At 46.3% G+C, this 19728-nt stretch overlaps 1 protein-coding gene and 1 long non-coding RNA gene across 3 annotated transcripts in view; one reads left to right on the forward strand and one right to left on the reverse strand.

The window, feature by feature from the left end:
- LOC138098406 (uncharacterized) overlaps nt 1-19728 on the reverse strand; it is a 167649-nt gene that overhangs the window by 9144 nt on the left and 138777 nt on the right. Inside the window, exons 12-14 of one of the 2 annotated variants that reach the window (XM_068994959.1) lie at nt 14646-14739; nt 12080-12194; nt 4702-4777 (exon numbers count right to left, since the gene is read on the reverse strand). The gene's annotated coding sequence lies outside the window, so the exon portion shown is untranslated. Of the gene's footprint in view, nt 1-4701; nt 4784-12079; nt 12195-14645; nt 14740-19728 lie in introns of both variants that reach the window. The other variant, XM_068994958.1, reaches the window with a different exon arrangement.
- On the forward strand, nt 1423-3458 carry LOC138098408 (uncharacterized). The gene is made up of 3 exons (XR_011146618.1): nt 1423-2636; nt 3056-3269; nt 3376-3458. It is a non-coding gene; the product is annotated as an uncharacterized lncRNA (long non-coding RNA).

Raw genomic sequence — 19728 nt, forward strand, 5'->3', positions numbered from 1 at the left:
AAGCATCAGGCTCAAATCAACGACCAGATGAAAATGTACTAGACCACACTGCCCCCTCTCTTCCTCTCGCTCTGTCTCCTCTCTCACACACTCTCACTCCTGGAAAGCTTCAGTGTCTGGTTACAGACTCTTTTGGATCCTTCCCCCCCCTCCCCACCCTCGCCCTTTGCCAACTATCCTAGAGATTCCTTGCATGCCTACTTAAATCTTTAACAGAATAAGAACCCGGCTCCCCCCGCCGCCAGCCCCGCACACTCACACACACTCACACACACCACTGCCGGTCACCCCTCCCCAATAATCTCTTAAGCTCCCGGGAGAAACCCGCCGGCGCATCCCCGCCGCATCCCCGGCCCCGCCGCATCCCCGCCGGGTACCAGCCCCGGGACCCTCCGGGCAGCCGCTCCCGCTCCCCCCTCCGCCTTCCTAAGGGGGTGCAGGGGGCTGAAGGGGAAGGAGAGGGAGCAGCGGAGGGGCTGCAGCCCTTCGCCTCGCATCCCTCCGGCTGGCTGTGGATTTTAAAACAATAAAATCCAGCGCTGGCTCTCCCGGGTGCCCCCCGCTCCCCCCCTCCGCCACGCCGCAGCCGCCCGTGGAAATCGCACGCCCCACGTCTGCAGTGAGGCAGGCAGACTGCCTGGCTCATGCCCGTGATGACTTTAGAGCTGACAATCTCCTCTCCTCGACCCCCCCTTCCCCTCCACACCCACCCCTGCGCTCAGTGGCAGCACTGCTGCCTCTCGCTCCAGACTATATTTGCAATATGTGCTAATTTACCAGCTATATGCCCTTGGATTTTAAAATGAACTCATCAGTCAATGTTTCTAGTACCGATGCTCCCTCTCTCCCTCACACACACCCTCCACTGCAGACATGTTACTCATTCTCCAAGCATTTCCTCCCCGAATGTCCGTCAGACGCATATACACTTCATTGATCAAACCAAATCCCCTGATAACAATAAATAATAATACAGACAGTTAACATCAGCGGGGAGTGGAGCGGGGGGGCGCGGGGGGAGAGACAAAGATGACGACTAAATCTGCATTGTGCTTTAGGAGGCTGAGCCCTGCCTTTCCCAGAGATGCTCCGCACAATGCGGGGGCACAGGTAGCCCCAAAACCGAGCTCGCGCCTCGTCCTGGTGCCTTCCCCAGACCCCCCCCGTTTGCCCAAACATTGGGAATTGGTGATGCCTGATACCTGAATCCGCTCAGGCTTCAAAAGGTGTTTGTAGGAACAGGAGGTGGTTCTGGCTATGGAGGAGAGGAAGCACCTCACGCAAAATACAGCAATAAATGCAGGCGGTTTCTTTGTTACGCTGAGCACTGCACAGACACTCAGGAATTAAAGGTATCCGGGCATCCAAAGACACAAGGATTTCCAGAAACACCTTCTCAGCTCCCCCTGAAATCTGTTTCCATTGTACTGAAGGCGGGGAGCACCTATGCAAGAAACCAGGTTGGGAAAACGGGCTGTTAAACATCCCTCTCTCGCACGTGCCGGGTATTTCAAGGGCTTTAGGGCTGCCGTTTAGGGCTTCATTTCCCAGTTTTCTGTGGCTGAAACAGGGGAAGCAGGAGATTGGGATTGCCCCTCGGGATTTTGGCTAGTTAGACATCTTGTGTGGGTCTGGCAAAGAGAAAGTGGCTGCAGTGTGAGCGTTCGGGAAGTTAGGGAGGGTGGGGCTATCTAGAAATCTTTGACTCACTGGGGTAACTCCCTGAGCACAGGAATCAAATTATTGCTCCAAGCAAACTGCATTTTATGAGCAGCAGCCCCGGAATGAAATTCTGCATGCACACAGAGCTGGAGACAGCTAAAATAAACGCATGGAAATAAATATACAATCCATAATTAAATTATTGGGTGCAATGCAGAAGTCCCTGGGTGATGGAAGAGGTGGGATTATGCAGCAAAGTCAGTCTGGGAATCCACGGATACAAATTTTCTTATTTATACCGGCATAATCCTGATTGGCATCAGCCTAGATAGGGGAAGAACCAAACCCTGTGTACTGAAGGATCTAATCTTTGGGAAAAGGAGACTGGATTAGTGACTGTATCTGCCAAGCATCCTTTCACTCCCTTTGGAGTCCCTCACCACCACTGCAAGATTTCACCATCACACAGAACGTTTCATGTCCCTTGTCTCCTTATCTTCCTTCCCAATAAAAAATGTTTGATTTTTTTTTTCCCAAAGTTTTGTAGCAAACACATAATTTCTTTACACACTTTAGCCAAGCCTTTGGAGGATACTTATTTCAAGCAGTTAACACCTGACCCCAATTTTTGTGGGTAATTAGTGAGCTAGATAACCACACAAAGTGGGTAATTATTTAGTACCCAAGGGTACTGTACAAGAGGGTAGAGGCTGGCGGTATTAACAAAAGCACATCCCTAATTATTGTATCCATACCGATGTTTTTAAGAACAGTTACTTCCACCTAATGATCCATGATAAATCAGTAAACTCTTTTGCTTCCTGAGCATGGGATAACCAAGGGCAGGATGGGAGAGCAAAGCCAATGCAAGGCACAACTCCAATTTGTGCAGGCTCCGAGAGAAGCGAGAGGAATCCCCTTGGAGAAGGCAGCGAGACTGGAAGTGCCTGATCACCATCCCTAACAGCCAACAGGTGGGTTGGGAAGGCTGGAAAAGCCGTGTAGGAAGTTTGTAGGGAGTGCCTCAGGGTCTGCTTCTTGCTGAGGCAGTGTGGCCGTGCTGATGGATCCTCGGGTACAACAACCACCTCCATCGTGTTCTAACCAAGCTCTGTCTTGCTCCTGGAAATTGCTTTAAAGCTCTACAAAGGAGGTGGTTTGTGTTTGGGGAAGGTCAGAAATGCCAGGGAGTTGGGGGGGGGGGGGAAGTCACATTTGATGAGTTTCAATTATCCATCACCATCAATATTTATGCTGCCACAGCCACATTTCTCCCACGGAAAACACTGCATCCTCAGGAGGACTGGCCTCAACTATGAGGAAGCAATGGGAACTATACTGAAATAGAAACTAAGTAAGATTCAGCTGTTAAATCCATACAAATATCCCCAAGGCAGGTGTCAGAGGATGGTGCCAGACTGGTGTTGGTGACAGGACGAGGAGCGATGGCCAGAAAGAAAAACTCAACAAGTTCCACCTCAAGCTGAGGAAGAACTTCCCATGGAGGTGAAAGAGCCCTGGGACAGCTGCCCCAGGAGGGTGTGGATTCTCCCTGTCTGGAGCCATCCCAAGCCCACCTGGACGTGTCCCTGTGTCACCTGCTCCAGGTGAGCCTGCCTGGGCACGGGGGTTGGACTGGGGGATCTCCAGAGCTCCCTTCCCACCCCAGCTGCTCTGGGACTCTGTGAGAAAGAATTTGGTTTTAATCAGCAGCGCCACGTGAAGAAGAAGTGTTTGCTGGAAGCAGATCCATGATCTGGAACACAACAGCCCCCATCCCCTGACCACTGCCTGAGCACTTCACACTCACTTAAGGACATCCTCCAACCAAGACATTACACTCAGAGGAAAAGCACTTTCCTCTTTTCATTGCTTTTATGAATCACCACCAGCATCCGGACACTTCATTTACTGGAGTCCAGCAGCCCTGTTTTGCAAAGACTCAAATTCCAAAATGTTAAAGGCCTTCAGGCTGGCAAGAATAAAAAAAAAAAAAAAATAGAGGTATCATTCTATTTGATTTGATCACAGCTTTGCATTTAACTCAACTTGCTGCTCTGGGCCAGGCACTGCACGAAAAACCCACAACTGGCAGCATCACCTGGCCCTGTGACCACCAGGAATTCAAAATTTAAACAGAGAAAGTTTGAGGGGTTTCCACAACTTCTCATATTTCTCTATTGTTCTGTGGTTTGTTGGGTTTGGGTGGTTTTTTTTTTTTGGAGTGAAATAACCACAACTGAAAGAGGCCTGAAAATTGTTCTCATATTTAGAAAGGGGCCAAGTCTCTGCAGTCCATTTATAAATAAATATAAATAAAATTGGTATCCCGTCCACTAATCCTCTCAGGGACATGGTTTGCAGGAAATTCTTGCAGAAATGGAGTGAAAGAAAGTTTGCAGAGAGAAGCTGGAAAACAGAGAGGAGGAATGAATTTAATCATGGAGACAGGATCAAAGGAAGGAGAGACCTTGCTAGGTGCACAGTTACAGCAGAAAGTCGAGTAAATACAAACTATTGCAATTTTTTTTTTCCTCAGATCAATTGGAATTAGCAATTCAAAGGGGAAGACACACAGCAGAAGGGATGTTCAGCCAGGGAGGAAGCTTTAGGGATTTCAGCATTAACTATAAAACCTTGAGGCCTTTTTGAGACAAGTCGATAACTTCACTCTGGGCAAAGTGTACAGAGATCATTTAGGAAATATCTTTGAAATAACAGTTACAGCTCAGCTGTAAGGACAGCATATATGAGAGTAGTTTCCAAATTAATAAAATGTCTTCAGGGGAGTAAAAAGCATTCACTGAAAGAAATTAAGGATTCAAATGATGTGAGGAAAGGTAAAATTCAGAGTGTGGGGCACAGCCATGGAAAGCAAAACTGGACAAAGGTGTCATGACCTGGACATTTCCAGGACACTGCTCTTGACAACAAAAAGCTTCTGATTTGATCCTCACTGTTCTGCAGACCAGTTCCACACCAAATCACTGATAAAATCAATATTCTGTAAAAATGCAGAACCATCAGGACAACACTTACCGTGTCCCTGGAGGGTTGTGAGTCCTTGGAAGAAGCTGCTGTGTCCAGATTGCTTTTGTCACCCTCATCTGATGCCCTGGTACTCAACAGAGAAGGCAGAGTGTGGTTCAAAATTGTGTCAGTCCCATTTCATCACCACCAAATCCTTTTCAACCAGCAGCTTTCCCCTCCAAACCAAGAGGTATTGCCTCCCCCAAGCACTGAAAAGTGGTGGTTGGATTTTCCCCCCACCCCTCAGTTCTGCCAACAGGTTCTCCTTGAGCTCCAGCTCCACCCATTCCTGGAAAACGGGGAACAGTTGAAATAATAAAGGTGAGAAAGCCCTAAAGTGGTTGGATCCCAAGGTGAGACAAGGAAAAAAAGGACAATGAGGCAGTGGGAAAGGCCCTGGGACTCTGCACTTACTGAAACCCAGGATTAGGGAAAAGGGAAGAATTCAACAAAAGGTCAGTCAATGTCACGGAGGAATTCGGAGAGAAAAGTTACAAAGACTGATTCATCCAAAATCAGAGAGGTGGGAACACTGCACCCAGAATTTGTGTTTTGTCTGTGGGCAGTTACCAAGCTGCCCTGATCCCGAGTTCTCCTAAAAGAAAATGGATTCAACCCAACTAAAACTCAAGGTGAAACTCAAAGTTATGTGGATGAAGTCACACAAAGAATTATTACATCACTCTGGCATGATTTGCCAATTCCATCTCACATAAAGCACCCAAACCCCTCAGATTTCACGTGGGTTCAGGGCCACCAAAAGTTTAAGTTTAAGGGATCTCTCCTCACAGGGGAGACTCCAGGGTGCTGAGATATCTAGGTGTCAAAGAAATCAAAGCTCTGGGCTCTCCAGGTGGGAAATTCTGTCACACACAGAGAGCTTCACACCCCAGCTCGTGTCCAGCCACTCCACGGGTGCTGGGAGTGGATTAAAAACCAGGGAGCCACGTCTGGAGAGGGATGTGACAGACAGAATGAGTGTCAGGACTTACGTTGGGCCCAGCAGACACTGCTCGGTCTCTGTGTGCCAGAAATAGCAGCAGGAGGCAGGCGCAGCTCCCGGTGCCCCTCTGCACCCCTGCATCGCCTCACTGCAGGCTCTGCTCCACCCTAAACCCACAGCTCCTCCTGGCTAGAATGCAAGAAGACAGCATTAACACTTGCAGGAGATGCAACGTGAAGAAAACAGGCAGAAAAACCCGAATTTCAGCTTATTTACTATGATAATAAATCACATTACTTAGGATTTTTAATGTGCTGTAACAATGTTCTCGACTCGATTGTGTAGAAGTAGTTTTGGGTGATAAATCTTATCAGCACCAACCCTGCAAAGCTGAAAAAGGTGTCAGCATAGAGACAGTCCACCAGAAACATTTCTTCCCAGTGTGATCCTCGCAATTCCAGCATGAGTGTCTCTGAACAGCTCATACAGGATCAGTTCCTCTGCCTTTGCAACTCTCCTGAGGAGGAACAAGGACCTTTATTTTATAGGCAGGGAGTAGAACCAAAGAAAAATAAGTGACTTATCCCAGACCCCACAGGGAGTCCACAGCAGAACTTCTGGGCCTGCACCAAGGGCTGAATAAAGAAAAAGAAATGGTTTAGCTCCAAAAGGTAGAGAGGCTGTGCACAGCCTTTGCCCCATCAATAATAAACCAAGACAAGCCCCTTGAGCTGCACGCGAACCAGGGACAAGATTAAAGCGACAGCCTTAATTCACCTGGTGTCTCCAGGAAATCCAAACTCGTTTTTCCCCACAGGAAAATCCAATTCCCAGAGGAACCCCTCCCAAACCCACCTTTCCCTGGGATAATTCAGTCACAGCCCCTAATTCTCACTGTTTGACCCACACGGGTGGTCTCTGCTTCTTGCTGGAGCTGCTTGTCCACGCGGAGCCAACTGCAGCAGCAGCTCCCAAGTGATTATTTGATCACTTTCCTGCTTAATTGCCAGTTTTAATTACTCGCATGGCAACAACAAAAAGCCAATCTGGCAACGGAAATCCATTCTTTGAACAACTTCTGCCTCTTCCCTCAGACACAAACTACTGCTCTAGAAGCCATTCCTGATTAATAAGGGGCCCTCGTGGGAAAGCCACTGGATTTCATTTCCTTCAGCTGACAGCCCAAGTCCCTAAAAAGTAAGGGCAAAAGAACCTTTATTTTATCGTGGCAAGATGACTCTGTTTTTCCCCTTGCCATTTTCCTTCAGGAAGATATATTAGCACTACATTTGCTCCTCCATGTGGTGGGATTTCTTAAATAAAAACGTATGTTCTATACGTCTGAGCTTGGAACCAGAGCTGCATTAGCCTGTTCACCATCCACGTTTGCTTCAGACTTGGCCAGCCACCTAGAAAACCTGCCAAGACCTCTCTGGCAGCCTCTTCCTCACAGTTCCAGGAAAACATGGAATATTCAAAGAATTTCAGGGCCTCCCGGCTTCGTTTGTCACCACTCTCCTTGCCCACTTAGAGCTAAATCACAGGCAAATTGCTCTAATGCCCTATTAAAGATTTAAAAATGGTCTTCTCCAGAGGAGGGTATCTGAGGACAAATCTCTGCTAATATATAATGCAAGAGCCCCGTTCAGATGTGATGCAATGTGGCAGGAGGCAGGGAGGGAGCTGCTTTACAATCCTGGAGCTTCCCAAGGGAATTCTGTCCTGTTTGGGGCTTTTAAACCTCCCTCAGCTACCCAGGCAAAGGAGAGATTGGTCTTGTGCTCGCTGTTATTCCAGAAATGACTTCAGACTGACAGAAGGGAGGGTTAGATGGGATTTTGGGAAGGAATTGTTCTCTGTGAGGGTGGGGAGGCCCTGGAATGGATTTCCCAGAGAAGCTGTGGCTGCCCCTGGATCCCTGGAAGTGTTCAAGGCCAGGTTGGATGGGGCTCGGAGCAGCCTGGGATAATGGAAGGTGTCCCTGTGCACGGCAGGGGGTGGAATTAAATGATTTTTAAGGTCCCTTGCAATCCAAACCATCCTGGGATCTGAACCCATTGAGGTTTCAGACCTGTGGGATGGAAGAAGCAAACAAAAAGTGAATTTACAGCAGAACTCATCACTGCTGGGGCTCAAGGCAATGCTGCTGAAGACTTGCTGAGTGCCACTGCCACAGCTTGTCTGTGAGCTGACCTAGGGACAGGGAGGTGACCAAAGGACATCGATTCCATAACCAAAATTCAGAGCAGGATCCATGGGAATGGCAACTGGAAGCATCTCCTTTGCAACTTAACCCAGGAGCCAACTCCTTTTAAAGAGGAAAATCCTGAGTGAACAAAGTCACTCCTGAGCAAGAGCAAACCCTGGCCCAGAGAAAGAGGCTTTAAATAATTTGGAGAGGTTTTTTTCTTACAGAGAATAAAACATCCCTGTGATTTCAGATGTCAAGCAGACTTCCTTGATTCCCAGCACTAATTTATGGATTAAACATTTAACCCTTGATTTGAGCATGGACTGAGAGTTCCCTGTCACTGAGAGCTGAGTAATAAACTAAATACAAGAATTGCTATAATATTATAGATATTGTATTTATAATATTATAAATATTGTATTTATAATATTATACATTAACAGCTCTATTTTCTTATACTATGAAATTATTGTGTCATATATTATTAACATAAAAATAAACACAATATTGCTGACCAGTGACTTCAATCCAGAGCCTCCAAGCAGCTCTGATTCAGCAGCCTCACTACATCTTTGCTAACGTGGAATGTACTGGACACTGATTGTATTTTTTCCATTAACACCTACCCTGCTTAACTCCTCATTCAATAATTATTCTCACATGCAAATGAAGGCATGCACTTGGCTGAACAATCTCAGGGCTATTAGAAAATAAGTTCTTTTCCCACTTCAGAAGGGAAGGGCTCTCTCTAAAATTAGCTGTAGATCTGCAGCAGGGAGCAGCGGAGCCTTCCCTTCTTCCCTTCCAACTTCCTTCCTGTTTTCCCTTCTCTTCCTCGTTCTTTTTTTAAAATCCCATCCTCCACATCCCACAGGCTCCCTCGCAGGAAATGCAAAGCCAAGGGGAGCTGAGGCATCTGCCAGACTGCAAACACCACTCCTGCGAGCCACTCTCGGGTGCCACGACTGCTGTTTGTTGTCAGAGGAGATGAGAGGCCACTTCAAACACAAGCAAAACAAACTTCTCACTAAAGCCACATCAGTGCCATTAATCCGGGAATGGGTTTGACCTGCTGCTTGTAGCAATTCCTTAAATCTCACTTAAGCTGAGGAACACAAAGGGGCTGCCTGCTCTCGCCAGGGACTGTGGTGACCCCAAATCTCACACCAACCTGAGCTGCTGCAACCACAAATGTCCAGCCAGGATTGCCTGGGAGTGACCTCACACTGACAAGGGGGTGGCAAAGCAGAGCCAGGTGTGACCCTCACTGCTTCTGAAACTTTTATTACTCCTGGTGATGCCAGGCTTCCAAGAAATTCATTTCTTGAGGAGGGAAAAGGCCACAGCCCACGTTCAGGTGCAGATCTGTGGCCTGACTGACCTGGATGTCGTACCCAGCCCTCCAGTGATGCTCTGCCTGGCCTTGGATAAGTCACTCCCCTTCCTCTGCTCTCATTTCCAGTGGGTAGGAATTACTCAGTGGCCCACACATTTGAATAATTACCATTAATACTGCAGCACTGCAGCTGTTCAGCCCGTGAGCCCAAGAGAAAGGCAAACATCCATCAACCCCTCACTTTTATTTGCCAGTGGAGCCATACATGGACTGGGCCACACTCCAGGCTTCCTCAACATTCCTCCCCCACCAGTGACAAGTATCAGCAGCTTTGGACAGCCCAGATCTGCCCTTCCCACTGGATTTTCCCAGCTCTTGAGTTGCTGCACTTCATCCCAAACCTTACAGAGCCTAAGCTCAGTTCCAAAGTTTTTACAATGAACGCCCATAATTGTGTGTATGGTTATTAAAAACATAAGTATCTAATCTGTTTTAGACTTGCAAAGTTCCCACTAACTTCTAAAGCAATTTCGTTCCTTTTTTTAATTAAATACTGGTGGAAAACGAATTGCTTTATAAAACATTTTCAATTTGTCACTCTTTAATTTCACTACATGTCTCCTTGCCCTCACTTTGTGAGACTGAGAGATTCCCAGTCTCCCTCCTCATCCTGTCTTTTCCTCAGAACATCCATCTGTTCTTTTCCTTTCTGATGGGAATGGTTCAGTGCATCCATTTCAGATTTCTCTCTGCTTGGGACCTGCTTGCTGGCACCTTTTTAGCCACTTTTTGTCCTTTCAGATTTGGTGGAACAGCTCCTGTGCCATCTTAGCGTCTTTGGACCCAAAAATTTCACTTTAGTGTCAAGCAGGGGTTTATCCACTCCCACTTTGTAAGAGCAACGAGGCCTAAAATGTTAATAAAAACTAAAATTCATGGCTTGAGTTGAGAATCTACTGGATCTAAGAAAAACAAGCAGCAAAGTCTGGCTGCCCATCAAGAATTCCATGATCCTTAAAAAGGGTCTGGAGTGGAGGTGATGGGAAGGAGGAGCCACTGCTTATAAGACAGAAGGAAGAATTTCAATTTCTTTCCATGTCTGCCCCAGAAACCTGATTCTTGAACTTATTTCACCAGGAAACAGGGCCATGACATTGCACAAAGAGGATAATTCCACCCTATAGCGTGCTCAGATTATTTGCTCGGGGAGAATACATTTTGTATTTTGAATGTATAAATCTAAATATATGCAAGTGGGACTGCCTGCAGCACCAGCAGAGTCAGGGCAGCCAGGAGTTTTGTCTTATTTAAAGAGCAAAGATAAAGAAAGTGGGAGGTGTATTCCCAAATATTTTGGATCTTCCTCTGCTATGGGAAATTTCCAGCCACGAGATTTCTTTTCTGTTCCAGTTCGCTTTTATTGCCTAAACCCTGCTAGTCCAACACCACAATTAGGAGTTTGTCCCTGACTGAAGCCTGAGTGGACACAGAATTTATCCCAAAAACTCACACTGGAAATGCTGAACTGGGTTTTACATCTAAATCCCCAAGCTGGGAAGAGGAAAAAGTGGGAATGAGAAGGAAGAAGTGGTTAAAAAAAGAGAGATGAGCGTGGCCATCTCTGCTCTGGCCTCAGACTGTTCATTTCCAAATATTGAGCTGGTCCACACCAGCTCATCCTTTTGCTTTCCAATTGCACTGAGTGCTGCAATCGATGTCCTCATCTCACTGAAAGGACATCTGTGTCCCTTATAGATTAAAATTTTATACTTTTAAACTCCAACACACGCACAGAGGGAGAACTTCCCTCTGCTGGCGTTCCCAGAGGCGCGAGGAGCAGCACTGCTGAGCTCTGGGCTCTGAGTCTGGGCAATGAAATTGTCTTATTTTTAACTGTCTGAGCAGCTTTCAGGCAGGAGCAAGTTAGAATCCAGATTAATTCATGCAGAACCCCATCATCATCATCATCATCACAATTTAGCTCCCAAGGTTGCTGTGCTTGGAATTCCAGTTATGACACGAATTCTATACATTTTCCACAGATTTAGAAATGGCCTCAATAGAACACTTAGGGCCTTATTCATTAAACAATGAGTCATTCTGGCATTCCACTCCATCTCATCCCAGTTCTTACACAACTTTTATGTACAAATTTCACTGTACTTAATGCATCTGATTGAGGAGGGTGGCAGCAGAGTTTCAGCTGGGTGTGGAAATAGATGGAACTCGCTGGTTAAAAAAAAAAAAAAAAGGAGGAAAAAATCCCTCTGATGGTGAAAGTTTCATCTTCCACGAGCATGTGAGAACAGGGAAGCAAAAGAAAATCTGCCATGAGCATTGCTGTGAGGATTTCCTTGCTGCCCAGCAAGCCAGGAGAATAAAGTATTTCAGAATACAGCACTCGAGTAGCAATTCTGGGCAGATAATTTCAGTGGTGCTCTACAAGAGGCTTAAAAGCTTCCCTTAATGTGCACTTTACAACTGTGGCAAACTAATGATGGTGCAAGACCACGAAATATTTCCCAAATCATTTCCCTAATGACCTAAAGCTTTCAGATGGGCTGGTTGTATTTTGTGTGTGTGATTTAAATGAGGATTGAGTTGGAAATTGAGGATTAAGCCAGAGCCAAGAGCTGTCACCTGTCTCTCAGGAACGCACCTGTATTACAAACGGTGCAGAACGCCTACACAGCAAACATAGAATGATTTTTTGGTCAATACTGACTTAATCTAGGCAGAGCACATCAAAATACTGGGTTTTACCATTCTCTAGCAGCTGGAATACAAAGTTTTTAGGGACTGGTTCCCAGCCAGAGGGAGTCTGAGCTGTTGTCACTGAGTCTGGGTAAACTGGGAAACGCTACAAACTGCTGTGAATTTTTTAACTGGGAGATCTCAGCACAAATAATTATTTTACCTTCTCTTTGTCCTTTCAGCCTCCTTCCTGACTGCTGGATACGTGGCTGGGATTTCTGCAATTCCTGCAAAGCTGGAGCAGAACACCCTCGGAAGTCACTGCTCTTCTATCAGGTCTGATTGGGATTAGAAAAGAGTCTCAGAATTTGTTGGGAAGAAGGAACACACAACAGCACATGTGGCAAATGAGCTGTCCTTTCATTGGGAACCAATCCAAGACCTCATAATTCCTTGGATTTTTGCAGTTTTCTTCATTACACGTGTAAGCATCAATGCCTATTTTTGGTCTTTATGCCTTGCAAGTCACAGTAAATTTGGAATCCACCTCACCACATTTGCTTGTGCATTATCTCCCGAGCCCTCCCCATGCCAAGAAAAGCCCAATGCCCTCCACACCCGTGGTCCATGTGGGAGAAGGGGGATGGAAGTGCAGTGTGCCATCTCCTCTCCATGGATCCCCTCACCAGGCTGCTTCTGGTCCTTCACTTCACGTTAAGGGACCCAAAGCAAGGACAAACTCTGCATTTCACTACTGCAGGACGAACACTTTCCTGGGTTGTTCCTTTTTCATTTCACATTCCAGTGGAAAACATTCCCTGAAAAACAGTTGCTATCTCCCTGGCTATCCACAGGCTGAACTGAGTAAAATCTGGGAATGGAAACCAAGGAAAACAGGACACTTTTGTGCCTTCACTGCTCAAGCTGAGGGAAACAAAACCAGCAATTAAAGGCACCGCTCGGGGTGAGCCACCTTCCTTTTTGCTTCCTCCTCTCCTCATTTACAGCTCCTGAGTTGTTCCTTTCCTCGTTGCTAAAGGTCCATAACTGTAACACTGCCACATTCTCCTGGAAATCTACTTAAATGGCATATGATGGAAGCCATATGATAGGAGCTTAATTACACAGAGGGCATATGGAAGGCATATGACATAGGGACATATGGAAGGCATATGATAGAAGGGCATCCGAGGACATATGATGGGAGTCTAATTAATTGACAATACATTCCTCTCATCAGGGGGAGAGCTGGAATGCTGTTTTGTTCAGAGGAAAAATATGCACATTGAATTATGTTCACCACTGACCATTCTCCTCTTTAATTACGATTCCCCGGGTTTTGGAGCGGGATGGATCTTTTCATTTACATCTCACAGCATAAACATAAAGTTATGTTTGATAGGATTATTACAAATAATCACTATTTTCAAACCTCATGAAGTTTTCTTGTAGGTGTGCAGAGCAAATCTGAAATGTTACCACCAAAAAATAAGAAAAATAGAAGAGCCTGTTCTTATTTGGGATTATTCACAAAGCTGCTCCTAGAGAAGTCCCAAACAGGTTAAAAACCCCAACCCTCATGGAAAAAAAAAAAAAAAACCTCTGCACTGGATGGGAATCAATGCAGCTGAAAATTTGCACTTCCATCTGCGAAAAGATTTATGGGGGGGAAATAAGGTAGTGCCTGGAATGTGCCAAAAAGATTCCTCATTTTTTAACTACCTGCATGTGTTTGGGGCATGTGCCTTCCTGAAACACAGAGGCAGCGTTGTGTTACCCCAGATCCTTTCCTTGTCCTGAGGAGCTGCAGAGCTATAAACCATGGCAGTGATATCTGTAACCTCTTTGAAACCAAGATGGGATCAAATCCCACTAATCCACTCTTGGAATAACTCACAAGTGAGCCCTGAGTAACCCTCACAGCTTCTCTTTGCGTTCAGCAAACAGGGATTTGCAGATATTCAAGTCTTTACGGGCCATTTTACCAGAAAGAAAGCATTTTTCTGGGTTATTCAGATACCCTGAAATATCATTATCATGTTCACACCTTTAGGTTAACCCAATGAAATCAACCCAGTGCCTGCTCCTTATTTTTATTCACTAACTTAACAAGTTTAGTAAGAGACAGAGCATCTTATTTCTGGGAACTCAGGAACCCTTGCCAGAATTACTCACAGAGAGAGTGAAAAGATCTAAGTTCAGGTCCTGGGCCCTGGCCAAGGGTTGTGGCCACCACCTTCACCCAGGCCCCCAGAGGACCTGAACCCTGAACACTGCCAATATCAAAACGTTCACTTTTCTCTTCCAACTTTAGGAGAGTTTCAAGGGTTTTTCAGGTCTCCAATATTCAGGCAAATAAAACCAGAGATTTCAGGAGCACTTGGGTAAATTGGGTGTTCCCAACTCCCGGCATTTTAGACATGTGAAACACATCAGAAATGTGGGGGGTTTCGGTCCCACACCTTCTCCACAATTTTGGGGTGTTCTGCAGCTCCTTCACCCAGACTGCTGTGAGGGGGAAGCAAACCAGCTCTGCTGGATGCATCAACCTCTGAAACACCCAACTTTAATGTACAAAAGCCCCTAAAAATCCCCATTTTAGCTGAGTGTATTCCCCACTGGATGTTCCCTTGGAACAGCTCTCCTGAGGGCTCTGTAGATTTAGGTACTTTCACTGAAGTCCTCGCAGGCTTTATCTGGAAGCATCAGCCTTGTTTAACTCCCAGTGCAGAATTAACTGAGCCACTCAAAGACTAATGGAAAGGGGAAACAATCCAGGATATTTTTACCTTTGGAGACTTCTGGTTGCTGACCATGAAGGCAAGAACACTGAGAGGTTGCCACGGTGCTTTTTGGGAATGTTAACACGGCGCTGCTCGAGGGCTAATGAAGGAAGACAAACATCACTGGATTTGCTAAAGACTCAGTAACACAGCACCAACAAGTAGAAAAACGCTGATGAAATGAACATTTCTATAATTCTAGAGAGGCAGAAGGAAATAAAAAGGTTTTCCAGCTTGTCTTACCTGCTCTTTCCTGTTCCACGTGTCCAGAGCAAAGAGTGCTGAGGATTTACAGTCGCTCCTCACGCCGGTGTGTGCAAGACCCAAGGAAAGCTAGGAGGTTGTACAGTTATCTCCCTTGGTGTAATTCTAAACTATACAACCTACTACCTCAACCTGGATGCATGCAGTCAAAAATTCATAATCTCAGGGGCTTCTAGTTACCAAAAAAAAAAAAAAAAAAAAAAAAAAAAAAGGCCTCCAAATCCTCAGTGGGATAATTTAAAGGGAATAAACTGCTGGGGGAAAGACACCAACTCCGAATTCAGCTCCCCACAATGGAAATGTGAGCAGACACAAGAAGCCAGGGTTATTCCTGCTGGATTTGGACAAGATCACGGAGGTTTTCACATGAGGTGGAATTATTTCCCTGGCCAAAAGAATGGTGTTCCCCCTCCACAGCAGATTCAGAACATACACAGACATATATATATATATTTAAAAGCATTTAGAGAAGGCTCAGGGTGAAATTTGTCCTGACATGTCTTTTCCTTTCTGAACACACCACGCTGACCTTGAACACGTGCCTTGGCTCCCGGATGTTTGAAGGATGATTGCAGGAGTGGGGTTGGGAAGAGAACTGCAGAAGGGGTAGAAAGCTTGAGGTGAATTTTACCCTTGCACCAAAGGGTTCAAATCAACAAAAGCACCACTGAGCCCCCCTCAGCAGGAAGCTGTGCTCCCTTCACAAGACACACGTTTTCAACTTGTGTTAATTCCCAGCCAAAGCAGCAGGATGTTATCCTTGTGACTCACTCCCGGCACCCACCAAGGTATCACTTAAAGCAGCAGGCTGCCTGTTTATTAGGGCTTTACAAACTGGGATCAGCAGCTCCAAATGTGCTGGTGGGGCTGGAGCAGGGCTGGGATGCTGCCCCTCAGGTGAATCCAGCCCCTGGCACAGCAGCTCCGTGCTGGAAGGGGATTACAAGGGAACCAAAGCCCAGGAATGAAAGCTGAGCTCTGCTGAATGCAGCTTTGCTCTCTTTTCCCAGGATAAAGCAGCACTGCTGATGATGGAAAAGGCACTGCCCTGCCTTTACCTCCCAAGCCTGGAAGGAAATAAGGGAGGAAGATGGGAAACAGCATCACTGTTCAGAACTCAGCCTGCAACGGCAGGAGAACGTGGGAGAAAATGCCAAATAATCTTTCTGCAGTGTCTGAACGCCCATGACGTTGATGGTATCCCAATTTCTAATGACTCCATATTTGGTAAAGTTTACTTTGACCAAAGAGTGGAAATCCAACGTATTTTAGTTAAGAGCACAGAGCAGAGTCACTGTTAACTATTTGATTGTTAGAGCAGTGACCAAACCACAGCTCTGGATAAAGAAACCACGGATTTCTGGCCCTGTACTCCAACCAGGAGCTTTGTCTAAAAGCATCCTGGACCCAACTCCTCGATGCAACATCACCATTTCTGTGCACTGAACAGCTTTTCTCTGACATGAAATGCGACTGTTTAGCTCAAGTATCTCTATGGAAGGCAGTGAACCCGAGTGCTGAGTTAGGCTGGTGGAAAATCCCAAATCCTACCCAATCTTTGGGTCACAGAGGAGACAAATTCCCATCCAGACTTCCAAAACCAACCTGCTTTGTATTTTGCAGCTATAAACAAACCCATTTCAGTATCACACACCTAAACCACTCGTTTTCTACAACTTACCCTTGCAAGTATTTCTCTGCATCTCCATCTCGTAACATCTAACATTCCATGATTGCAAATTTATAGATTATTACCTCTATCTGCTCAGTTTCGTGAGAAGGTGCTGTTAACACTGAGACCGACACAGGCACCCCTTGCACACCAGGTATTTATAACCAGAGCTGAGCAAAAAACCTCAAAACTCTTCAAAATTTGATCTAAAATGGAAGTTAGAGAGAGGCAGAGAGTTTTGTTTCATTTGTATCCTCAGCTCAGCAAAGGTCTTTTCGTGGATAAATTACAACCATGAATTCCTTACTTTAGACTTAGGCCAAAATAACCTACATTTTTCTCAGGCTGGCCAATGCCAGGGATTCTCCACCTTTCCCTGCTGCTCTTCCATCTCCACACAAAGAGACTTCAAGAACTTTCTAAACGCCAGAGCAGTTTCCATCCCAGGGTCTCACACCTAACTCACCCTCTGGGGTCAACTTTTAGACACTTCCCCATCCCGCTGCACAAATTCTCCTGGCAAATTTCCCCCGTTTATGGCCACAGCACTCGCTACAGGTGTTTTGTTCCCTCAAAGCTTGGCCTGCTGAAAGTGCATCTGCATCCCAGAGGAACTGTAATTTCCAGCAGGAAAAAGTGCCAGGCATTCAAGTCATGCTGTCAAATGGGATATCTGCTGGTAATAGTGACAGGAAGCGTGGAGTTTAGGAACTGAGATCAAATATTAAAACGGGAGCAGTGTCCTTTGTGTCCCTCCGTGTCCCCTCTCCATGCCTGGGCGTGGGGAGCTCCCTGGGAGCAGAGCAGGAGGCAGGCACAGCACTTGTGGCACTTCCTTGTGGTGGCACCAAGCTCCCTGTTTGTTTTCGGGTGATTTTTGTCAATTATGTCTTTACCCAATTAGCACAATCATACCTAATTACGCAATTAGGGCGCATCTGTAATCCAGTGACAATGTTCAATTACGATACGTTATCGATGTCAGGAAGTTCCTGTCGAGCAGTGGCACAGGGAGAACGTGTGGAGCTCTGTGTTCCTACACCAGCTCATGGGGCCCCAGTGCCTTTTGTTTGGGACCCCTTTTAGGCCTCTTGCTGTTTCAGAATCCCAGAAATGATTTCACACTTCTGGGGACAAAAGGGAATCTCTGGCCCAGCCCAGCCCGCCTTATTTTAAAGCAACAGTGTAATTAAAAAATTGTGTCTTTTCACTCCGTGTAACTCTCTGATTGCTGAGGGAAACGTGAATCCAGCTGCTGTCCTACCACAGGAACGATTGGATTCACATCCAGTGGGTATTTATTTTCAAACAGAGAGAGAATGCCTCTGGAGCAGTTCTTCCCAGACAAATCCAGGCTTTCCAGCTCTGAAGTTACCACCTGCCTGTGCCACGGACCTCAGGAGACACCAGGTCCAAGCTTTAGTCTGGACTGGGAAGTTTTCACTCATCACTGGTTTTATTGCCTGTTCCCCTCACAGGCTTCAGGTGAGAGAAAAATTCACAAATCTGCTTCCCCTACCCACATTTCCTCTTGAATTTCCCCAGGAGAGAGGTGAGAATCCCAACCCAGAGCTGATTTTTGAGAACAGCCTGGCTGGAATATCCCATTCTTCTCAAACACGCTTCAGTGTAAAGCAGCACTTCAGCCACACAGAAAAGCAGGGGCTCTGAGGGCAGAATATTCCCAAATGCTGACATAAAACAGTGCCTCATGCATTAATCCCCTGCACTAAATCACATTTTATATGCATTTACAGACCCACTGCCTTTGAACAGGATTCCAGCAATGGACACCTGCTACAGATGGTCAAGGAAGCTGAATTTTGTCTTATTAAAATCAGGAAAATCATCAGCTGAGGTTTGGCTCTGCATCTTTCGGGCTGTGAAGGATGCAGAAGAAGGAAGAACCCACCTTCCCTCTCAGATCCCAGGCAGGGCTTGCCAAGGAGGGGGTGGGAAAGCAGAAAATACTCCCAAAGCAAATGTGTCTCCTTAAGTCATTGAGCAAAAAATAAATACAAAACCCACAAATGACATCGTTCCAGTTGGAGGGCTGAAATCCTGTTTGCCAAATTTCAGCCTGGAGTGATCTTTTCTTTTTTCTTTTTTTTTTTTTTTTTCCAGCTGATTTTCATAAACCTCAGACAGGAGGGGGTTTCACACTGGAAATGCTGACGTGATTCCTGCTGGTCACCTCACCCCCTCAGCTTTATTTGGTGAAACTTCATCAGAAGTTGGTTGTAATGAGGAACCTCAAGAGGTTCAAAGGTTTACTCCAGCTCAGAGAGCTCTCCTGGAAGTCTGGCAAACACACTAAGAAGGGCTGGAAGCCCAAGAGGCTGCAAAGTAGGGAAAGAAGCCTCATCTGGGCTCAGCTGAAATCCAGAGCAAGTAAATATTTTGAAAGCTCTCCAGAATTCTTCAACACATTACAAAAACCGTGCCTCAACTTTTAGCAGGGTTGCAGCAATCTGAAGGTTTGCTCAATATTCCATTTCAATCTCTGGGCCTTTCTAGGGGAAAGGTGACCAGGCTCTCGCTCCTGAACCAAAAGGGGCTTTTGAGAGGAGCTGGAGCATCAGCTCAGGGTGACACAACACAATCTGAACACCCTGTGCTGGACCTAAGGGGGGAAGGTGGCACAAGCGTGGTGCTGATGACTCTAAATGACCCCAAAACATTTTTGGGGGGATTTTTTGGGGGATTTTTTGGCTTATTCCAGGCCTGCTCTGTGACTGAGACCCTGCACAGCACAATTCAGACCCAGAGCCAAGGCTGGTTTCACACCTGCACCCTGAAAAACGAAGGAACTGACAGGTGATGGCCAGGAAGCTGAACCAAAACCTGGTGGATTGGCGAGGCTGGATTTCACCATGAACCTGCACAAGCACAACCAAAGGCTCCCCAGCCCAGCTGGAGCACTTCCAGCTCAGGGAATGCCACCCCTGCAGTGCTCCCAGAGTCACAGAGCCTGCCTGGCTCAAGGGCAGGTGTCCCAGTCTTGGATCCCTCCCCTGAAAACATCCTCTCCTTATTTCCTCCTTTGTTTTCTCCCTTACTGATTAGAAGCAAATAAACAAAAAGAGATGGAGGGGGGAGGAAAAAAATCAGATTACTGAAATACGTAGAATACTGAAATTTATCTGCCTTTTA

The sequence above is a fragment of the Aphelocoma coerulescens genome, chromosome 24, assembly GCF_041296385.1.
Source record: "Aphelocoma coerulescens isolate FSJ_1873_10779 chromosome 24, UR_Acoe_1.0, whole genome shotgun sequence".
Classification (NCBI taxonomy): Eukaryota; Metazoa; Chordata; class Aves; order Passeriformes; family Corvidae; genus Aphelocoma; species Aphelocoma coerulescens.